This window comes from Herpailurus yagouaroundi, unplaced genomic scaffold, assembly GCF_014898765.1.
Source record: "Herpailurus yagouaroundi ecotype Mexico unplaced genomic scaffold, PumYag 160, whole genome shotgun sequence".
NCBI lineage: Eukaryota > Metazoa > Chordata > Mammalia > Carnivora > Felidae > Herpailurus > Herpailurus yagouaroundi.
In genome coordinates this window covers 46,466,782-46,487,361 of record NW_024412401.1, presented here as the reverse complement: position 1 = coordinate 46,487,361, position 20,580 = coordinate 46,466,782, and the positions used below count along the sequence as shown (strand labels likewise).

General features: G+C 42.1%; 1 protein-coding gene across 16 annotated transcripts in view; it reads left to right on the top strand.

The window, feature by feature from the left end:
- The window catches only part of DENND1A (DENN domain containing 1A), a 511,997-nt gene that overhangs the window by 192,824 nt on the left and 298,593 nt on the right, over nt 1-20,580 (top strand). The window contains exon 1 of one of the 16 annotated variants that reach the window (XM_040482272.1): nt 4,309-4,328. The exons of the other annotated variants lie outside the window; for them this stretch is intronic. The gene's annotated coding sequence lies outside the window, so the exon portion shown is untranslated. Of the gene's footprint in view, nt 1-4,308; nt 4,329-20,580 lie in introns of those variants that run through there. 16 annotated transcript variants of the gene reach the window in all.

Here is a 20,580-nt window from a genome sequence, read left to right as displayed (position 1 = left end):
ATACTTGATATTTGCTGAATGCTTTCCATGCACTTGCCACTTCTCATTTAATCCTTATAAGGACCTTAGGAGAGGGTGCTATGGTCTCCATTGTACAGATGAAGAAACTGAGACTTGGAGAGATTAAGTAGTTTGCCTAAAGTGATACAACTAAAAAAAATGACAGGATTCTTCTGATTCTAGAACCTGCATTTCTTTTTAAAAATTTTTAATGTTTATTTATTTTTGAGAGAGACCAAGAGAGCACAAGTGGGGGCGGGGCAGAGAAAGATGGAGACACAGAATCCGAAGCAGGCTCCAGGCTCTGATCTGTTGGCACAGAGCCCGGCTCGGGGCTCGAACTCACAAACCACCGCTAGATCATGACCTGAGCCGAAGTTGGATGCTTAACCGATTGAGCCACCCATGTGCCCCTAGAGCCTGCATTTCTAAACAAACTTGATCAAATAAGGATATTAGAGAAGTTTAAATCTATTTCCTTTTAAAATTAAGAGATACTGCAATCCCTCTCAAAATAGCACCAGCATTCTTTACAGAGCTAGAATAAACAATCCTAAAATTTGTATGGAACCAGAAAAGACCCTGAATAGCCAAAGCAATCCTGAAAAGAAAACCAAGGCTGGAGGAATCACAACCCTGGACGTCAAGCTGTATTACAAAGCTGTAATCATCAAGACAGTATGGTATTGGCACAAAAACAGACACTCAGATCAGTGAAACAGAATAAAGAACCCAAAAATGGACCCACAAAAGGATGTTCAACTAATTTTTGACAAAGCAGGAAAGAATATCTAATGGAATAAAGAGTTTCTTCAGCAAATGGTGCTGGGAAAACTGGACAGCAACTTGCAGAAAAATGAACCTGTACCACTTTCTTACACCAGTACACAAAAATAAACTCAAAATGGATGAAAGACCTAAACGTAAGACAGGAAGCCATCAAAATCGTAGAGGAGAAAGAAGGCAAAAACCTCTTTGACCTTGGCCGCAGCAACTTCTTACTTAACACGCCTCCAGAGGCAAGGGAAACGAAAGCAAAAATGAACTATTGGGACCTCATCAAGATAAAATCTTCTGCACAGCGAAGGAAACAATCAGCAAAACTAAAAGGCAACCGATGGAATGGGAGAAGATATTTGCAAACGACATATCAGATAAAGGGTTAGTATCCAAAATCTATAAAGAACTTAATCAAATTCAACACCCAAAAAGCAAATAACCCAGTGAAGAAATGGGCAAAAGACATGAATAGACACTTCTCCAAAGAAGACATCCAGATGGCCAACTGACATGTGAAAAAATGCTCCACATCATTCATTATCAGGGAAATACAAATCAAAACCACACTGAGATAGCACCTCATGCCTGTCAGAATGGCTAGCATTAACAACCTCAGACAACAACAGATGTTGGGAGGATGTGAAGAAAGAGAATCTCTTTTGCACCGCTGGTGGGAGTGCAAACTGGTGTAGCCACTTTGAAAAATAGTATGGAGGTTCCTCAAAAAAGTAAAAATAGAACTACCCTATGACCCAGCAATTGCACTAGGAGGTATTTTTCCACAGGATACAGGTGTGCTGTTTCAAAGTGGCACATGCACCCCAATGTTTATAGCAGTGCTATCGACAATAGCCAAAGTATGGAAAGAGCCCAAATGTTCATTGATGGATGAATGGATAAAGAAGATGTGGTAGGTGTGTGTGTGTGTGTGCACGCGCGCGCATGTGTGTATGTATATATACGTGTATGTATGTACACACACATGCACACACTATATATACATGTATACACACATGCATACATACACACAATGGAATATTGGCAATCAAAAATAATGAAATCTTGTCATTTGTGGCTACATGGATGGAACTAGAGGGTATTACGCTAAACGAAATTAGTCAGAGAAAGACAAATATCATATGACTTCACTCATGAGGACTTTAAGGTATAAAACAGATGAACATAAGGGAAGGGAAGCAAAAGAAATATAAAAGCAGGGAGAGGGACAAAATGTAAGAGACTCTTAAATATAGAAAACAAACAGAGGGTTGCTGGAGGGGTTATGGGAGGGGGGGATGGGCTAAATGTGTAAGGGACACTAAGGAATCTACTCCTGAAATCATTGTTGCTATATGTTAACTAACTTGGTTGTAAATTTAGAAATAATAATAATAAAATTAAAAAGTAGATACTATATGACTAATTTAAAAATTGTTCAGTTTACATACAATAAAATTCACTTCTTTAATGTACAGTTTTAAAGTTTGACAAGTGCATAGGCCTATATCTAAACTGCAGTCAAGATGCAGACAATTCCAAATTCCCTCCCAAATTTCCTTGTGTTGCCTGTTATAGTCAAATCCTCCTCCTGTTCCTAACCCCTGATGATGACTGATCTGTTCTCCATCCTGATTTTTGCTTTTTCTGAAGTGCCACTAAAACGTAATCATATGATCTGTTTCTTTTGGGGACTGGTTTCTTTCACATAGCAAAATGCGTTTGAGATACATCTATGTGGTGTGCATATCAGTGACTCATTCCTTTTTATCATTGAATAGGCATTCCATTGTATGGATGTAACCACAGTTTGTTTATCCATTCATTATTGAAGGGCTTTTGGGTTGTTTCCAGTTTTTGTGATTATGAAGAAGACTGTTACATACATTTGCATACAGATTTCTGTGTGAACACAAGTTTTTGTTTCTCTTGGGTAAACATCTAGGAGTGGGATTGCTGGGTCATATGCTGACTCTATGTTCCACCTTACAAGAAACTGCCAAACTGTTTCCCCAAAATGGCTGCATCATTTTGCATCTCTACCAGCAACATATGAGAGTTCCAGTTGCTCCACATCTTCACCAGCATTTGGTATTGTCACTTTTTTTTTTTTTTTTTTTTTTTACTTTTTATTCTGTTAGGTATTAGTGGGATCTGTTGTGGCTTTCATTTGCATTTCCTTAATGACTAGTGATTTTCAGCATCTTTTTATGGCTTATTTGCCATCTGTGTATCATTTTTGGTAGCGTCTATTCAAATGTCTTGCCCATTTAAAAAAATTGGTTTGTTCATCTATTGTTAAGTTTTAAGAGTTTTTAAAGTGTTCTTGATACAAACCTTTTGTCAGTTAAAATTTGCAAATATTTTCTTTCTGTGGCTTGTCTATTCATTCTCTCAGGGTTATTTCACAAAGCAAAGGATTATCATCTTGGGAAGGTTTATTAACACATCAGTCTTTTTAGATCATGCTTTTAGTGTCACATCTAAGAACTATTGGCCTTCCTCAAGGCCACAAAGATTTTCTCCTGTGTTTTATTTTTGGGAATTTTGTGTGGTTTTATAGTTTACATTTGGATCTGTGATCCATTTTGAGTTGTTTTTTTGGTTTTTTTTTTTTTTTTTTTAGGGTATGAGGTTGAGATTTTTTGGTGTTTTTGATTTTTGCATCTGGATGTCTAGTTGTTACAGCACCATTTTTTGAAAAGTTCATCTTTATTGAATTACCTTTATGTCTTTGTCAAAATGAACTATATTTGGATGGGTTTGTTTATGAACTCTATCCTGTCTCACTGGTCATTGTGTCTGTCAATACCATACTGTCTTGATTACTGTAGCTTTATAGTAAGTCTTGAAATCAGCACGGTTCTTCTAGTTGTGTTTTTTTAAAAGAATTGTGCTTGTTACTCTAGTTCTTTTGCCTTATTGCATAAATCCACTGGGATTTGGATTAATATTGAGTTGAATGTACAAATCAGTTTGTGAGATTTGGCATTTTAACAGTGTTTGAGTCTTCCATGAACACGGTACATCTCTCCATCTATTTAGGACTGAATTAATTTCTTTCTTTGGTATTTGGAGATTTTCAGCATTCAATTCTCATACAGATTTTCTTACATTTATACCTAAATATTTCTTTCCTGTTTTTGTTGTTGTTGTTGTTGTTGGCTTTTAATGCAAATGGTATAGTTAAAAAATTAAATACTACTTTTTCATTAATTTCACTCTAACTTAGAATCTTTGTTTTCTGAAGGTATTTTCCTATCATTTAAGGTCTTTAGCGAGTAAAAGATTGTTTCTTGATGTTTGTTCTCTGATTCTTCATCTGTTTGTGACTTCATGGCCCTTACACCATTTTGTAATTATGATGTCAAAGCAGCAGCTTCAGAGGATATATCTGGGAGGATCCGAAAAGGATTCTCTGTGGACTAGTTTTGAGACAGAATCCATGTTTTCTTCTTTCAGTTGGTGTCATAGCATTTTAGAATTTCTTTTGTTTTGCTATGCCTATGAAAATACAACTCAACTTCTTTTACCTCAAAATCTTGTCTAAAGTATGTGTATTAACTTTTAGCTTGATTTAGAATGAGGCTTTGTAGTATACGCTCTGGAAAAAGAGGGTGTTTCCGGATCTTTCCTCTTAGATGACTTAAGAAGAGAATAGTTTCAGGGAAAATAACAGCAGCTGTTACCTCCATTGTATTTCCTTCAGTGGTTCTGTACCATCTCCTGCTCATGGTTTATTGTTGTATAGCATACGCACTTGGTGTGCGACCAGGTAGAGAGGACATATCCTGCCTTAATGCTGTCAACACTCATCGTCTGATTTAGTTCTTTTGGCAACTATGTAAATTACAGATGACAGCACTGACCTGAAGGTCAGCAGTGACATGACGAATGTGGAGTGGCTGCCGGAGGGCATGACTTGAACACAGCCCCCCCCCCCCCCCCACCGAGCACCAGGATTCCTGGTCTTCCCTACTCTGCTCTCTCAAGATATATCTTCTCCAATTTTAATACTTTGTGGGGCTAAGCTTTGGGGTGATGGGAATCCTTTGAAAATCTGCTGAAAGCTCCAGGAACTATTTTCAACAAAGTGTTTTAGGGATGTCCTTATAAAGTTTTACAGGGTTTTCACGGAACCCCTTCTATGGTCTTGAATCCTAGGATGAAAATCCATATTCAGGACTTCCTCTTTACACACTAATTTCTTTTTTCCAGTTACCAAGAGCCACCCAAGTGCTGTATTCTCTCCTGTGACACTTGGATGCTCATTGACCCTCCCCAGCATGGATGCTTGCTTGTGGGCAAGGGGGAAAGGCCTCAGGCGCCTCTTCCTACTCTCTTCACTTCCTTCTACTCGCTCCATTCATTTTGTTTGTTTGTTTTTTTTTTTTTCTTCATTCGTTCTCGGTCTGTGCTGGCCCTGGGGATTCAGCTGTGAATAAAACCCTATCCTCAAGGGCTTCATGGTCTAGTGCATTTCGGAAATAGTCATGCTTAGAATGGCTAAAGTTTGTTCCAATGATGCAGAGAGGCAGCATGGAGGAGTGGAAGAATCTGGATTTGTAGTCAGCCCCTGGGTTAAATCTTAGGCAGGTTATTATTGAGTTATTCTAGGCCTTTGTGTGAAGGGAATAATGATCATGGCACCTACCTGACGTCATTTCTAAATGAGAGCTTTTCCTGGTAAAAAAAATGACTTTTTCTAGAAATTTAATACACATAAAGTCTTCAGAAGAATGACTATTGCAGACTTAGCCTTTATTAATGTTGCATCGTTATTAGCAATTAAGACTTTTTATTCTAAAATGTTTGAGGGTGAGTCAATGCTGTGAGTCGGGACCTGTTAATGGAGACAGAGCAGTAGCCTAGCGCAACAGAAACTTTGATATTTAAGGTCTGTATTTGCTAACATCCGGCCAGATTTTACTGACAATGGGTTTAAACAGTGAGGAGAAGTTCTATTTGGCTGTGCAGTTTTTCTTCCTTGCTAAAAGCTGCCCTCGGTTTTCTTTTGTCGTGTGCCGTTGACCTGTGAGAATCCAGTTTTTAAGTGACCACACAGGTATTTCCTCGGGACGAACACTGCCTCAAGATTTCCATGGCATAATTTGTGACAGGATTAAGTTATGCCACCTTTGAAGTCAGTCACAGCCTGAGAGCACGAGAAGTTGTTTACAAAAGGAGCCCATCGATTCTCCCTCTTTCTCTGGAAGCATCCGAGCAGTGAGACTCGCACAGTCTGTTTGGCACAGTGGCCTCTCTCAGCTGGCCTGGGGCCCTCCTGCCGCTGGGCAGAGAGAGAGGAGGCACCAGGGCCCTGCTTGTGGCTGAGCGGAGCCCGCCTGCCGGTCTGCGCGAGCTTAGCTGGGACCTTGCAACTGTGTGCCGCAGCCTGCTGGTTTCGTTGCAATATCTTTTCCTTAATATTTTCCATCTGGCCAACAACGACCTATACAAAGACAGACACAAACCAGGATTTGAATTATGAGGAGTGTGATGCTAAAATGCTTCCAAATCACACTCTAGAACCTGGAGTCACGGGCGGCTGACTTTGCATACTGGAGCGGAGGAAACTTTTCCCAAGTTGGTTTGTAAAGCATTCAGTCACATCAAAGACCTGAGCCATTCAGCTTTTAAGTGTCTTAAAAGGCTTTGTAAGTTGTCTCTGAACGTCACTGAATTTTTGCATTTAATTCACAATTATGCACTAATATTGGGAACTTTTTGAGCAAAAATATAATGAGGGGTCATGAGCCAGTTTCGTATGCAGCAGCTACATTTTTAGCTAAATCTAAAGCTTTAATAGTGAGGCTTGGGGCATAATTGGTATCATTGTGGTCTGAATGGCATTACAGTTGCCGGGATGATATACTATAAACTTGGAACTCCTTGAAAATGAGATTTCGGAACCGAATGAAGAGTTGCCTTTGAGTTTCTCTTTGCTGAGAATTTTCCCGATGATGCGTTTGTTAATGGCTTTTGAACCAGACTGAAATGGTATAGAGTAAAGCCAGTTTCATGGTCTTGAGTCATTAGAAACCAATTTAGAATATTAGGCAAAATTAGAAGGCACGTTTACATTTTGACAATTTTGTATCCACTCTCAGAACACTTAGGGATCATTTGTAATTTTTTTTACAGCTTGGTTCTTTGAAGAATTGTTAATCCTCTCAGTCTTTTTGTTCTTAGAGCGTCCTGTAGACGAACAGAGGTGAGTTGCTCCTTCCTTTTTCAGAGGACAGACATGTGCTCAGAGAGGTTATGATCCGGCGTCTGTGGCCCAGCCTTGAAGGAGAGGCTGGGTGGGGAGGCCTGGCCAGGCATTTTGATGCTCAGACCTCAAGTCCATGCTGCCACCTCCTGTCTGTATCCTAGCTTTCATTTGAAATCAACCCGGCTTTTCTTCTGAAGTTTGCTCCATGAATATTTTTTTTTTTTTTTTCCATTTTGTGCTCCTCCGGCTTCTCCTCACTTTTCTCTTCTCCTCCCCTCTCCTCCCCCTCACTCCAGGTGGTTAACTCTCAGTGCCAAAGTTGAAGACAGATTTGGCCTGGAGCCAGCATTGGGAAGGCAGTGTTTATTTTTCAGTGCCACTAAAGGATGAAATTCATGCTAAAGTCTTATGAGGAAAGTTTAGGTGTGTGTGGTTTTAGAACCTGACTGGATGCTCCACATCTGTGACCCTGGCCCTCCCTCTTTCCAGTCTGCCCTGATGAGTGGTGCTGGTTTTATATTGTGGCTCTCAGTTTCCAACTCTGGGGTTAGGATGAGAAATGCAGGTTAATTGGAGCAACTCAATTGACTTTAAAAATGGGAGCGAGCGCCGACTGCTGAGACTACAAAGGTTAGACTAGTTCAGTGCCTTTGAGAAGAATAAGGAAGGAAGGGAAATCTGGAATTTTCTCTCTCTCTCTCTCTCTCTCTCTCTCTCTCTCTCTCTTTCTCTCTCTTTCTTTCCTTCCTCTTTCTTTCCTTCCTTTTTCTTTCATTCCTCTTTCTTTCCTTCCTCTTTCTCCTTCCTTCCTTCCTTCCTTCCTTCCTTCCTTCCTTCCTTCCTTCCTTCCTTCCTTCCTTCCTTCCTTTTCTTCAATCAGGGCAGCAGGCACAAAGATCATACCAGAATATGGTTAGTGTTACAGTCTATTCCTTCATTCAATAAACGTCAGTTCAGTAAACATTTACTGTGTTCTACACGAAGCAGCAGTGCGGAGACGAGGTGTTCTTGTGGGAGAATGTGGTCAAGCCAACAGTTTCAACGTGGTGAGTGCGTGAAAGAGGAGAGCCCCGGGGGAGGTGGGAAGTAAACTGAGACTGACAGGGCAAGTGAGCATGTTTAACCCAGGGAATTGGGGAGCAGGGGTAGGAATGGGGAATAGAAAGAGCATTAGAGGCAGACTGAATCACACAGCAGAGAGGCCAGGCAGCAAGGCGGCTAGGCACGGCCAGGTGCCTCTGCCTAGTGGCAAGTCATTAACTGTGCCTCCAGCAGAGTGCCTCTGGCAGGGGGAGCCTGAGAGCAAGGACCTCACATGCCACGTCGTCGTGGCTTTTGGACTTGAACCTGAAGTCAGTGAAGAGTGACCTGGGGAATCTTAAGTAAGGGAGTGACATAATCGGATTTGTGTCTGAGAAAATCCTTTTCACTCCAGTGTGGAGATGCTGATGTGGGTCCCAAGCCTCGCTTCCTGACCTGTGTTAGTGCCGAGGGGTAGAGGAGAGCGAGGAAGCAAGCTTGCGGTCGAAGGTGAGAGACAGGCCGTCACTTCCACACTTGGAAAGACTATCATTTATGATCTAGAAATCTCGAAGGCTAATAATTGAAAAGTCCTGTTTTGTATACCTAAATTCCTAGCGTTTTGTCTCTTAAATGCCCATGAGATGTTTGTTGGAAGAATGAACACCATTTCTTTTGGGCAAAGGTGGCCGATTTAGTCTTTTCATTCCATTTTGCTTGAACTCTCCTATCTTGTGTTTCCCAGGTGTACGCTCACAAACCACAGAACTGAAATAACGCACACAGATCCTGGGTGGCAGCAGGAAGCCAATCTTGGCTTCCGAAACTTGCCAATGATAAGGAAGAGTGAGTTGTAAATTATCGTGGACCAAACCATGAAGGAATGGTAAAGTTAATTCTGCTAAGATTAGTCAGAAAATAGTTTGAATGTGTTTTGAATCGCCCTGACAGAAAGGTGAGCATGTGTCTGTACTGTTTGCTGGGCCTGGTCAAAAGACCGTATTTTGCTGAATGAAAGGATCGGAGGGGCAATTCTTCTGATCTTTTGCTAGGCTGAACTGAGTCCTCCACTTTGATGACATTTGAAGTTGCAGGCCCATTAATGAGAACACTTTAGCTGGTCTCAGACCAATCTTTCTTCCTCTTCTCTTTACCTTTGTTCATTTGGGGCCCCCCTCTTTGGTCCCTCAGCATGGGCAGACCTTCTTCCATTAAAGAATAAGAGCATTTTCCCCTGGAGCTCAGGCCATCTGAGACAGCTGCCCCTTCTCTCTCCCCGGGCGCCCCCCCCCCGCCCCCCATCCCCAGCCCCTCTTGTTTTCGGTCTTCTTTAGGATTTAGCGGGGGGGGGGAAGAAAACCTTTTTTCCTCTCGCCAATCCATTACACTGCTCTCAGGGACCTTCCCCTGTTTGAGTACATGGTGATTTTGAGTTACATTTTGATGTAGAAGGTGCAGTCTTTAAAGAAGAGTTCACATATTTAATTGATGATCATGGCATGGAGGGAATAGAGTAATTGAGTATATTGTCCATTTTCAGGATGGAAATTAAATTAGAGCCAGCCTTTAATTAAGAGCTGTGGTAGTTACTGAGGCAGTGTGCCATGGTGAAAAGGGGGAAGGCTTTGACTCCACAGACTTGAGTTCAAGTGTTGGTTTCCTCATTGACAGATTTGTGACGTTGGGCAAATACTTAACGTGGCTTCACTCTCCTTCTCTTTAGAATGGGAATTAATAACACCAGCAAAATCTCGCTTGTTGAAAAGGATGAAGGTCAAATAAAATAGTAGATATTGAGTACCAGCTCTGTTTTTGACACCTAGTGAGAACTCTCTGTAGGACAGTTGTCCTCATGATTGTCATCCACAGCGGTGGCAGCATAGTGCCCTGTGGAGCGAGTGGACCCGGGGTCAGGACAGGGTGTGTGTCCTAACCTGAAGCCACATTCTGGCGGTGGGTGTGATGCTGAGGAGGGGGCACTTCGCCTCCCAGAGCCTTAGCTTATACAGCGAGGGCTGCGATTTCTACCCTAAAGGGCTGTGGAAACTGAGATGGTGAACGTCCAGCACTAGTCCAGACCTTGGCAAGTCATGGGCATCCCAAACGCAGACCTTTGTCAATGTCATCTGGACTCTCCTTTGAAAACATTTTTTTTTTTTTTCCAACAAAGCCCCTAATTCAAATTCAACGTTGGCCTCAAATTTTGATTACTCTCAACGTTGCTGCAACGGAAGCACGCCCAGAAAATAATCATTCCAGTGTTCCTCTGAACCTGGAATGTACGAGGAATCAAATGCAAACATATAATCCTCGATATGAATCTTGGTAGGAGACTCTCGTTTCAACTGCCTTGAGAAATTGCACTGAGTATGGAAAGGATGTCAGAACTTTAGCCAGAGCTGCAACTATAATCACATTATTTTGCTGCTGCTCAGTGGAGCTAAGAAAGCTTAAGAGTATTACCATCTGGGCAAAGCCAACCAATGGTGAACTGTGAACTGCTTACCAACTTAACAGAAACTCTTGCTACCTCATTCATTAATTAGGCCTTTATGGCACACCTTCTCTTGGTTGCCTGGCAACCATAATAGCAGTCATTAAATTCTGTCATTTTGTATTAACCCTTTGGCCCTGGGTGGATTGGGAGCCCCCACCTTAACACTAATGCATTTTACATTAGTACATCTACCTGGGAAATCCCATTCCCTTGACACATAAGCCGTAAAGAGCAAATAGCCAGAGTCCAAAACCAGAAAATTTTCCTTTTTTTCCTTCACATTAGTGTATGTGCTTTTAAGGCTTTACAAAATGTATCTGTCAGGATGGAGGCCATTTCCCAATTTGCTGACAGACAGACATAACATACACCCAGCAAGATGAAAAGACTGCTGGTTTCCCAGAAAACAGGAGCTGACTGTGACTTCTGTGGGCTTATGGAGGAAGGAGCCCGTGTGAAAACCAGATGGGAGAGCTGTGAAGAGTTGTATGTTTCCAAAATTGCCTTTGTAGCTGCTTTACAAAAATTTGGACCATGCATGCTGGAGGGATAGGGGCCATTCCAACGACACACTGCTTGGCATCTCAGCGATGGATTAGCATGGTAGAGAATAAACTCACAGCAAAAGCTGTGAGGAAATGGAGTGGCCAAAAGGCAGCCTCTAGGAGACGGTCAAGGGCTCCCGCCGTGCTCCGTCCCCTATTACTCACAATTCCGTAAATGTAAACACGGGGTAAAAGTCCTAAATTAAAATAGGGTTTAGGAATTTAAAATGAATATTCTCTTTTCTTGAATGGACTGAAATGATTTGGGGCATGCGTGGTGTAAGTAAAATAAAGTAATTCAGTTTCAAGGAAGTAGTATTTTTCTCTCACCGAAAGGAAGTTAGGTTTTGGTTACACAAACCTAGGTTCAAATCCCCACTCTACCCAGTGGCTGTGTGATTTTACACAGCTGGCTTGCTTTCTTTTTGAACTCCCTTTCCTTATCTATGAAGTGGGGGTAATCCTTTCCCCCATAGGATTGTTGCAGGGGTTGAATGAATTATATACATCTATGGTCAGAACTTGGCCCATGATACGTATTCCATACATTTTTTCAGCAAACGAGTACTGGGACTACCGTGGTGAGCCAGACGCCCTGCGTTTCTCAGGAAATTTTACCGCCACAGTTGGTGTCAGATCCCCTTTTTCCCCCAGTTTACCAGTAAGTCCCAGAGAAGGTGTCGCCTGCCCAGATTATTTGACCAGATCTGAGAGTCGTATTTGGGTCACCTGACTAATCTGGCGGCTTCTCGATTCATTTTGTAAGAAGTGAAAAGCAGCCACGTGCATTCACTCACTAAGCCGGAGTTGTTTTATCAGACGTAAAAACTAGATGGTGCATTTGTGGCTCGTGTGATTACAGTGGGGTGGCCCTGTCTTAAAGTTGTTGGCATGGTTTATTGAGAAGTTAACATAAAAATGTATTCTTCATGCCTCCATCCCGCCAAGAATGCATGTGATACTAAGAGCATCTGGGATTTTAAGTGGCTACTGTTTGTTAACAAAGCAGTAACTTCCCCAAAGGAGTTTTGCGAGTTGGGAGAACTCGCAAAGGCAATTAATTTTGTTCTTCGGAGCAGTGCCTCCACTGCATTCGTTTGCACTTCATGCAAGCTTAAATTATAACCCAGGAGCCAGTCCTACCATGATCCGATTTGATATTTAGTTTTGATTTTATTAGTAGTTGTCTTTAATAGATGTCTTGTCATGTAGGTTTCCTGATTATTAGTAATTTAAATTGACTCTGAGAATGAAAGGAAACCGCAGGCAAGAAACTGATGGGCTGTGACCACAGCGGTCCTCCAGCTCTCACGGCAGCTGTGACGCCTCGGCCCCCCCACCCAACCCCCTCCAAGGCTTTGAACAGTCTTGCAGCTAATGCTGAAAATGAGAGCTTAATACCGTTAGCGTATGGGAACCTGTAAAAGCAAATGAGCATCGTAAGTGTTCTTTCCTCCTTGAAGGTAAGTGTTGTCCATGGGTCCCCTCTCTACTTGATCAGATCGAATTTGACCCAGGAGTAGCGATCTGGGAGGATGCTGACTGGAAAACAGTGATCGCAGGAGAAGTAATTTCCCTTGTTCTTATGCAGGGCCTTTCCACCACCCTCTGGAATTGCTTATGGTGTCTTTGTGAAGGGAATAGATGAACACTTGCTTTTCTCTGCTGTGCTTTAGGTAGTGGCCAGATGCACATGTATACTAAAAGAGGCTGTTCCCTGGAGTGGTCCAGGGCAGTGCAAGTCATGCTCTTCAGGGGCATTTCTTGTGGGCTTTAAGATCCAGGGCTTCAGCACTAATTTCCCTGAGCTCCAGTCCTACGGTTGATGGCCCCGGAATCTCGTACCTTAGGGTAGATTTAGCTTACTTTAAATCCAGAGATTTGAAAGCCAACTCTAGGTCATTTGCTAAATAATTCTACTCATTAACCAAGCATGTATTAAGTACCTACTTATTCAGGCATTTATGTGAAGGAAGGAGGGAAGGACGTTATTTGGGTGAGTCACTTTCTGTCTTGAGGTAGCTCCCAGTCCCTCAAAGGATGGTCTGACCAAGGCAGTTTTTATAGGAGTTCTGGAACCTCATGTGATATGGCCCCACCCCAGGGTCTCTAAGCCACAGAGTTACTTTTTTGCAGTAATTTTGTATTCTCATTTTTCTTGCCGATCCAGAAAGTTAAATTGTGAACAAAATATATTTTAGAAGTGAGTGAAAAAAAAAAGAATTTTTAAGAAGTCAGTGAAATCTGTTACGGAGAAATGTTTGTTCCTGGCAACCAACCTGAAGACTTTTCTTACGGAGCTAGAGCCTAGAAGGGAATCCATTTTCAACTTATCTGTCCCTCCCCTTCTCCCCCCTACCCCAGCCCAGTTTTCACCATTTTTATCGTCGTGGTAACATACAGGCGTGTGATAGAGTGTGAAAGCATGCTGCTTTTCTCCTGCCACAGCACTCCCGGCTCCCTCTGCAAGAAGGGCTGGCTCTGAGAGGTTTTGTGCTCCCAGCCTGCTGGTAAACAAGGTGGCCCGGAGGAAGTCACCAGCACAGCCTCCCACACCTCTGGGGCTGATGTCTGTGACTGAAGCAGGCTCAGTGAAAATTCAAGAGGACACCAGTCCCAGCCTGCCAGAATGACTTTTTTGGCGTATTCGAGGGTGGGCACTGGTTACTGCCGCCCAGGCTGATCCCACTATAAATGTACGTTTCCAGCACATGATGATGCCCGTACTTTGCCTTTTGCTTACTTGGTCAACTCTAACGTGCCTGCTATAGGCAAGAATGCTTTGAATTATACACATTAATTTTTAAGCAATTTCAGAAGTAAACTTCAATTTCTGGATAGCTTTTGTTTGTAAGCCATGGGTCTAGCTTTAAAAAGGGACATCATCTTATGATCTATTTTTAACCTCCCCTCCCTATATGAAAAAGTAGAGCAGCAAAGTCATGTCTAGACTCAAACCTCAGCTCATCTTTTATGAACTAGGTATCCCTGGGCAGGATATTTCACTTCCAAACTCCAGTTTCGAGAGAAAACCAATTAATTAATTAACAAATTAATCCCCTCTCATTGCTGCTAGAATTAAATATAATGTATATATGAAATATCGGCAGATTGTGATGCTTAGGAGAGTCCAGCCTTTTCATGTTCTCATTCTCTTTAGTTTAAATTTTAAAATGTATTCATTGTCTTTGCCGTGATTTGTGGGAAAACTGTGTAGCTTGAAATGCCGTAATAAGGAGTTTGTGCAAAGCCGTGATGAAAAGCCCGAAGTCCCATTGCCCTGCTCCTATGAACAGTTGCTGTGAAGAAATGGAAATGCTATTCTGAATTGACCTGAGCCAGTGGTCCTGTGCTCTAGTCTCTGATTCCCAGATGATAACAGATGTCTCTTAAGTGATTCCAGGTGTTCTGAACATTGTGAAATCTCTTATCTGCCACCTCCACGGTTACTCCTTAAAGTTCTTTTATATCGCCTCTTTAATAGTATTTGAAGGATCGGGGTTCCTTGACAGCTGTTGGAACTCTAACTCCCTACTTGAAGGGACGCTGCTTTTAGTCCTCAGGTGATCTCCAGACTTTCATGCTGTACTGTTTGATTCGAGCCCACATGCCAAATAGTTTTTAATATGTTCTCCTTTTTTATTAAACAGATTTTGTCATGTCCAGGAGATTTCCTGCCGGTAGCAGCTCTAACTTTTTCTCACCATCAAGGCATTCCCTGCCCCTTGTTAACTCTCGGCCTGGGATTTTCTGCATACTTCTGTTCACAGTATTCCTGTTGGCATCCCGTGGGCTAGGAAACCTTCCCTGACCACCTTCAGAATCCAGTCCTCCCTCTCCCATAATTTAGAGTGTTTTATGCATACTTGTAGGTTCAGGCCTTTCAAAGCCCACATTCACTTTGGGGGAAGTTCTCGTGTGTCACATCTGAGCTTCACTTCTGTAGCAGGAGTTGAGGTATTTTGGTAGAACATTCTGTCAGATTAAATGCGATGGGAAGTATTTAAGTATGTAAGTATGTAAGTCCATTACAGAGCTGGACTTGATGTCTAAGTTAAGCTGTACATCTTAACAGCTTTATGACTTTGGCCTAGTATTTCGGCTTCTGAGGCTTCTCGCATTAGGCTGTTGCAGTGGTTTTGTTTTCATCCTGCCCCAAACCCAGTGAAAAGAAGGGGAGTGGAGGTATTGGCTTGAGATGGAAGGAGACGTAGACAATTTCCTATGTTTTAGCAGAAGGGAAGGAAGACGAGGCGAACGTACATTTGCATGTACATCCCATGTCTGGCCATGTAGCTGTCGTCCTGGTGGTGGTAATGGCTGATATTTATGGCATGCTTACTCTGTGCCACCCACCATTCTAAATGCTCCAAATATGTTATTTGACTTTCCTGCAGTCCTGTGAGGTTGGTGCTACTCTTATCCCCCAGTTAGAAATGAATAAATAGCACAAAAAGGTTGACTTACCCAAAGGACAAGGGAGAGAATAAGGGCCTCGGTGATCTGGTTCCAGAGCCCGGCCATCCAGTGGCGTTTAATAAATATTTATTGAATGAATGTGTTTTTGGAAAGTTGAGGCAATTCCTGTCTGTTAGCTTCTATTTTCTTGATGAAGTAGGTGGTGAGATGAGACACTGAGAGTGAAGAAGAGTGTGTGTGGAGATGAGATGTTTGAGTGGAGAATGGAGGAGATGTAAAATAGTTATGTAGGCTGACTGGTGAAAACAGAATTGCTGGATGGTGTTGAAGGCTTAGTTGGTACTGTAGACTCTGGAAGTGTGGAATTTTTAGAGGCACAATATGTTTGTGGGGAATTTTTTTTCCCGACCATGCTTATCAGCCCAAATGTAGGCACAGAGAAGGTAACTAGCTGTATTCATTCAGGAATTAGGTGTTTCCATGCATATGTGATGAAACGGAAAGAAACATGATAGACCACAGAACTCAGCTAGGTGAGGCAGCAGTGAAGAATGAAGGGTCTAACACATGGGGAGGTGTATGGTCTGGTAACAGTTGTTGTGAGATGAGTAAGCACCAGGGACAGGAAACTGGTTTCAGAATTGGGGATTCTGAATTGGTGACTTCAGAGGCAGAAGAGGTTTGGGAGTGGTAAGGTCAGAGGGACACTAAAGGAGAAGGTACAGTACAGAAGATGTACAGAAGATGTACAGAAGGTGCAGTACAGAAGGTGGCCGAGGTACAGTACAGAAGATGGTCAGAAAGATGACAGGTCATTGAAACTCCTGAGAGGCCAGGGTATTGGACGCAGTCAAATATGCACTTCTGTTTTTAGGTAATATTTCCCAATAGCAGGGGAATCATTAATACTGATGTATATTTGTTTATTCCCTTTTGTATGAACATTCTCAGGTACATATTACTCATTCCAGTAGGTGAGGGAGACGAATGGAAACAACCTCTTCCAAGGTGTTTTAGTTATATTATAATTTTCAAGGAGGTGGGATGTCCCTAGCAACATTTAAAGATTATCAGAACTTTCTAAAAGTGCAAACCAGGGACGCCTGGGTAGCTCAGTCAGTTAAGTGTCCGACTCTTGATTTCAGCTCAGGTCATGGTCTCATGGTTCGTGAGTTCAAGCCCCATGTCTGGGTCTGCACTGACTGCCGAGCCTGCTTGGGATACTCCCTCCTGCTTCCCCACCTACCCACCCCCCCCACCCCCCTGCCCCTCCCCTGCACCTGCTCTCTTGGTCTCTCTCAAAATAAATAAATAAAAACTTTAAAAAGTGCAAACCAAATTTTTATAATACTGAATTTTTTAAAAAATAAGGTACTTTTAGATGCAGGGCAGTTGCACTTTGGGGTTATCTTTCATTGGCTGGTGAGTGACCAGAAAGTATTCCCTAGAGCAATAGTTTTGTTGAACCTTGCACATTTGGCTTTCAAACTCTGATAATGATATCCCGATTGTTTGTTGCTTGCAACTGAAAAAAAGGCTGTCGAAACTCATGATACGTGGTGCCTTGTTAGAAAATTTGGTTGGTGGTATAAAAAACAGAACAGGACAAACAAAAGACTCTTGCATCAGAATGCTCTGTAATTACTTTATCTTAGTTTTTATAACTTTAAATGCATGCTTTTTGATTAGTGAATATAAAATGTTTATAGATCTGAGTATTATTTACATAGGTAGGTAAGGAACTTGCAAATGCTTTGGTAGCTCATAAGTATGTTGGTTTGATGAAAAGAGCATTAACTTGAAATCAGAAAGACCTGAGTTCAAAACTTGCTCTACCGAGTGCTATGGGTTCTTTAATGGTAATTCTTAATTCATTGAGTTGTGACACGGATTAAATAGCTTGTGTAGGTAAATGTTTGGGAGGTAGTAGTTGCTGAACAAATATTAATGTTCCCCATTATTCCAGTGATTTTTAGATCATTTGGCTTGAGGAAACTTTGGCTTTTCAAGTTCCTTAGAAATCCTAAGTGGAGGGGCACCAGGGTGGCTCAGTCACTTAAGTATCCGACTCTTGATTTTGGCTCAGGTCATGATCTCATTGTTGGTGAGATCGAGCCACAGTCCAGCCACTGTGCTGACAGTGCAGAGTCTGCTTGGGATTCTCTCCTTCTCTCTCTCTGCCTGTCCCTTGCTCACATACTTGCACACTCTCTCAAACTTAAAAAAAAAATTCTAAGTGGAAAGTTTGTCATACATTTTCCAGCTTTCATGAGTGTGGCCAAGTTTTAGGAGAAATTTCAGTAGGTACTATCAGAAATACAGTTCATAATGTAGGGATATTTGCCAGAATTGACCCTCGTAGAGATTGACCTATATGGGTGGATAGTAGCCATTGTTGAGGCGGCCATGCACCAAGGGGGTAGAAATAAGCCTTGATGCTAGAGGAAGGTGGGTATTTGCAGAACGCTTAACAGGACTAGGGAAGTGCCCAAGGGAGAGGTGTAGGGAGTAAGAGGCCTCTGACATTTGTCCTCTGAGGTCAAGTTCAGGAGTTAGCAAAGCAGAGGCAGTGCCAGGCCAAGCATAGAGACTCCAGGGAAATCACTTTGGGGAGAATGAGACAGAGAAGGCTTTAGAGCAGAGTTGATCCCAATGTGAGTCAGTTCTTGATCATTACAACAATTCCATCCAAAAGGCATGAGAACAAAGAACATACCTTCTCACCTGGAAACGGGGGCACTGGTGCTCAGAGAGGGGCCAGAGGCAGGGGCAGGGCTGGGAAAGAGAAGTCCCTGGAATTAAGGAGACCTCATACAGAGGGGCCGCTGAGCTGACAGGAGACTTGTCTACTCCACTTAGGCCTTCCCCCCTGATAGGGTTGCATAATGCTTGGCATCTCCACTTTTAGACAGAGAACAGACCTGACCATTTTCCATCCTGCTGGGTTGTGGAACGACAGCTCTTGATATGCTGACCAGCTGCCTCAAGGTTGATTCCAGGGGAACAGTGGGAAACTTACTGATAGCCAAAAGAGGCTGAGACAGAAGTAGTTATCACAAAACTGTAAATGAAATTCAAGTCATATGTTTAACCCAGGGTCACGTATTTATTATGTAATACCTGAGAATGAAGGGTCAAAACCAATGACATCACAAAGAAATCAAGTGATCATTCATTAAGAGATTAGAATCCAGTTAAAAACAAAACTCAGTTTTGGGTATGTTAAAAGAGGTGGAAAGAAGCAGAAGGCTCTAGGAGTTTTGTTTTGTTTTAATTTTACTCCTGATTATGTAATCAATATACGCTCATTGCTCAGCCTACTCCCCTAGCAAATTGAAGGTGCTATAAGAAAATAGAAGAAAAAAACCCACACAACCCTACCATCTGCATGCAACAATTATGACATATTCTTTTAGTGTTTTTCATGTACTTATATTTTATATATGGTTATTTAAAATTTATTTTTTCTGTCATGAATATATTTAGGCTCTCGCGTAAATGTAGAGCATGCCAAAATTGAAGAAAGTGACCCATAATCCCCTCTACCCTGAGAATGTAGATGTCCAAAACTATTAAGCAAGCAGTATATCAACATTTTCTTGGTAAATCGTTAATATAGAAATATGTAATTGAGATAATACAGGTTAATAAAAGGGTACAGTTGACAACCCTTCAATTCCACTTCTCTATCCAGAATATCACTTTTATGCATAGTTATTACATATGTTATGTGATGCATATGAAAGAACAGAACATGTATAAGGTGTCATAAATTGAATACCTGAGAATCTGCTGCCCTAAGAATATGGCCACTGGCATTAAAACTATTCCTGTGGGACACGTGGACTGTTTCCAGTTGTTTTTCACTTGTTTGTTGTTATTTTGCTGTAACAAACACTATTATGGACGGTCAGAAGAGAAAGCCTGGAAGCTGCTACCACATCTTCTGACCCATCTGTACATTTGTCTGTGAGTTCTGCTTTTTCTCCTGCTCTCATGGATGTACTGTCCAGATTCTTGGCAAGAGGAGAACCCGCATCTGCTAGGTTCCATCCGCTCTCGCCTCCTCAAGATGTGATTCCATCACCTCTCCCCTTTCTATTCTATATTATCGCTTCCCTCACTCTGTACTCTATCTTTCCCCTCATTGTACAAGCCTGTGGCTGTTTTCCCCCATCTTAGAGGGGGTGTGAGAAATCACTCTGTTGGATCAAATTTTTTTTTTTTAATGTTTATTTTTGAGAGAGAGAGAGAGAGCACGCGCACACACGCAAGTGGGGAAGGGGCAAAGAGAGAAAGGAGGACGCAGGATCCAAAGCGGGCTCTGTGCTGACAGCAGACAGCCCGATGTGGGGCTCCACCTCCCCAACTGTGAGATCATGACCCGAGCCGAAGTCGGAGGCTTAACCGACTAAGCCACCCAGGCACCCCTGAACCAAGTTCTGATATCTTTCATCATCTGATCTCCAAGGAACCCTATTTTCCTGTTTTCTTCCTACTTTCCAGGCTTTTCTGTCTCCTTTGCTGATTCTTGTATGGTCTCCCAAATCTTTCAACATCTGCGTGCCCCAGGGCTCAGTCCTTGGACCGACTTCTTTCTCTTTGAAATGTATTTAATCTGCTGATTACATCCAGTGTCATGTGATGGCTCTAAGTACCATCTGACAGCTCTTAAAATTAAACATCAATCTCAAGCCTGGACTTCCCTGTGAATTCCAGTTGTCTACAGCTCTGCTTGGCTGTTTGACAGGCAGTTTTTTATAGCATATCCAAAATTCAGCTTCTGATTCTCTCAGTCTTCCCCATTTTACTTAATAGTAATGCCATCTTGCCTTGTGATCGTGCCAGAAACCTTAGAGCTGTCCTCGACCTCCCTCTTTTGCTCACACATTCTGTATCTAGTCTCCTGGTCAGCTTTCGCTTGTATTCAGGTATATCTTAAGGATGTAATCACTTCTCTTCACCTTACTGCTACCACCCTGGCCTAAGCCATAACCATTTCTTGCTGGATTACTACAAGTGGCTTCCTGGTTTTCAGTTTTAACCTCTTAAATATTTTTTTATTTTATTTTATTTTATTTTATTTTATTTTATTTTATTTTATT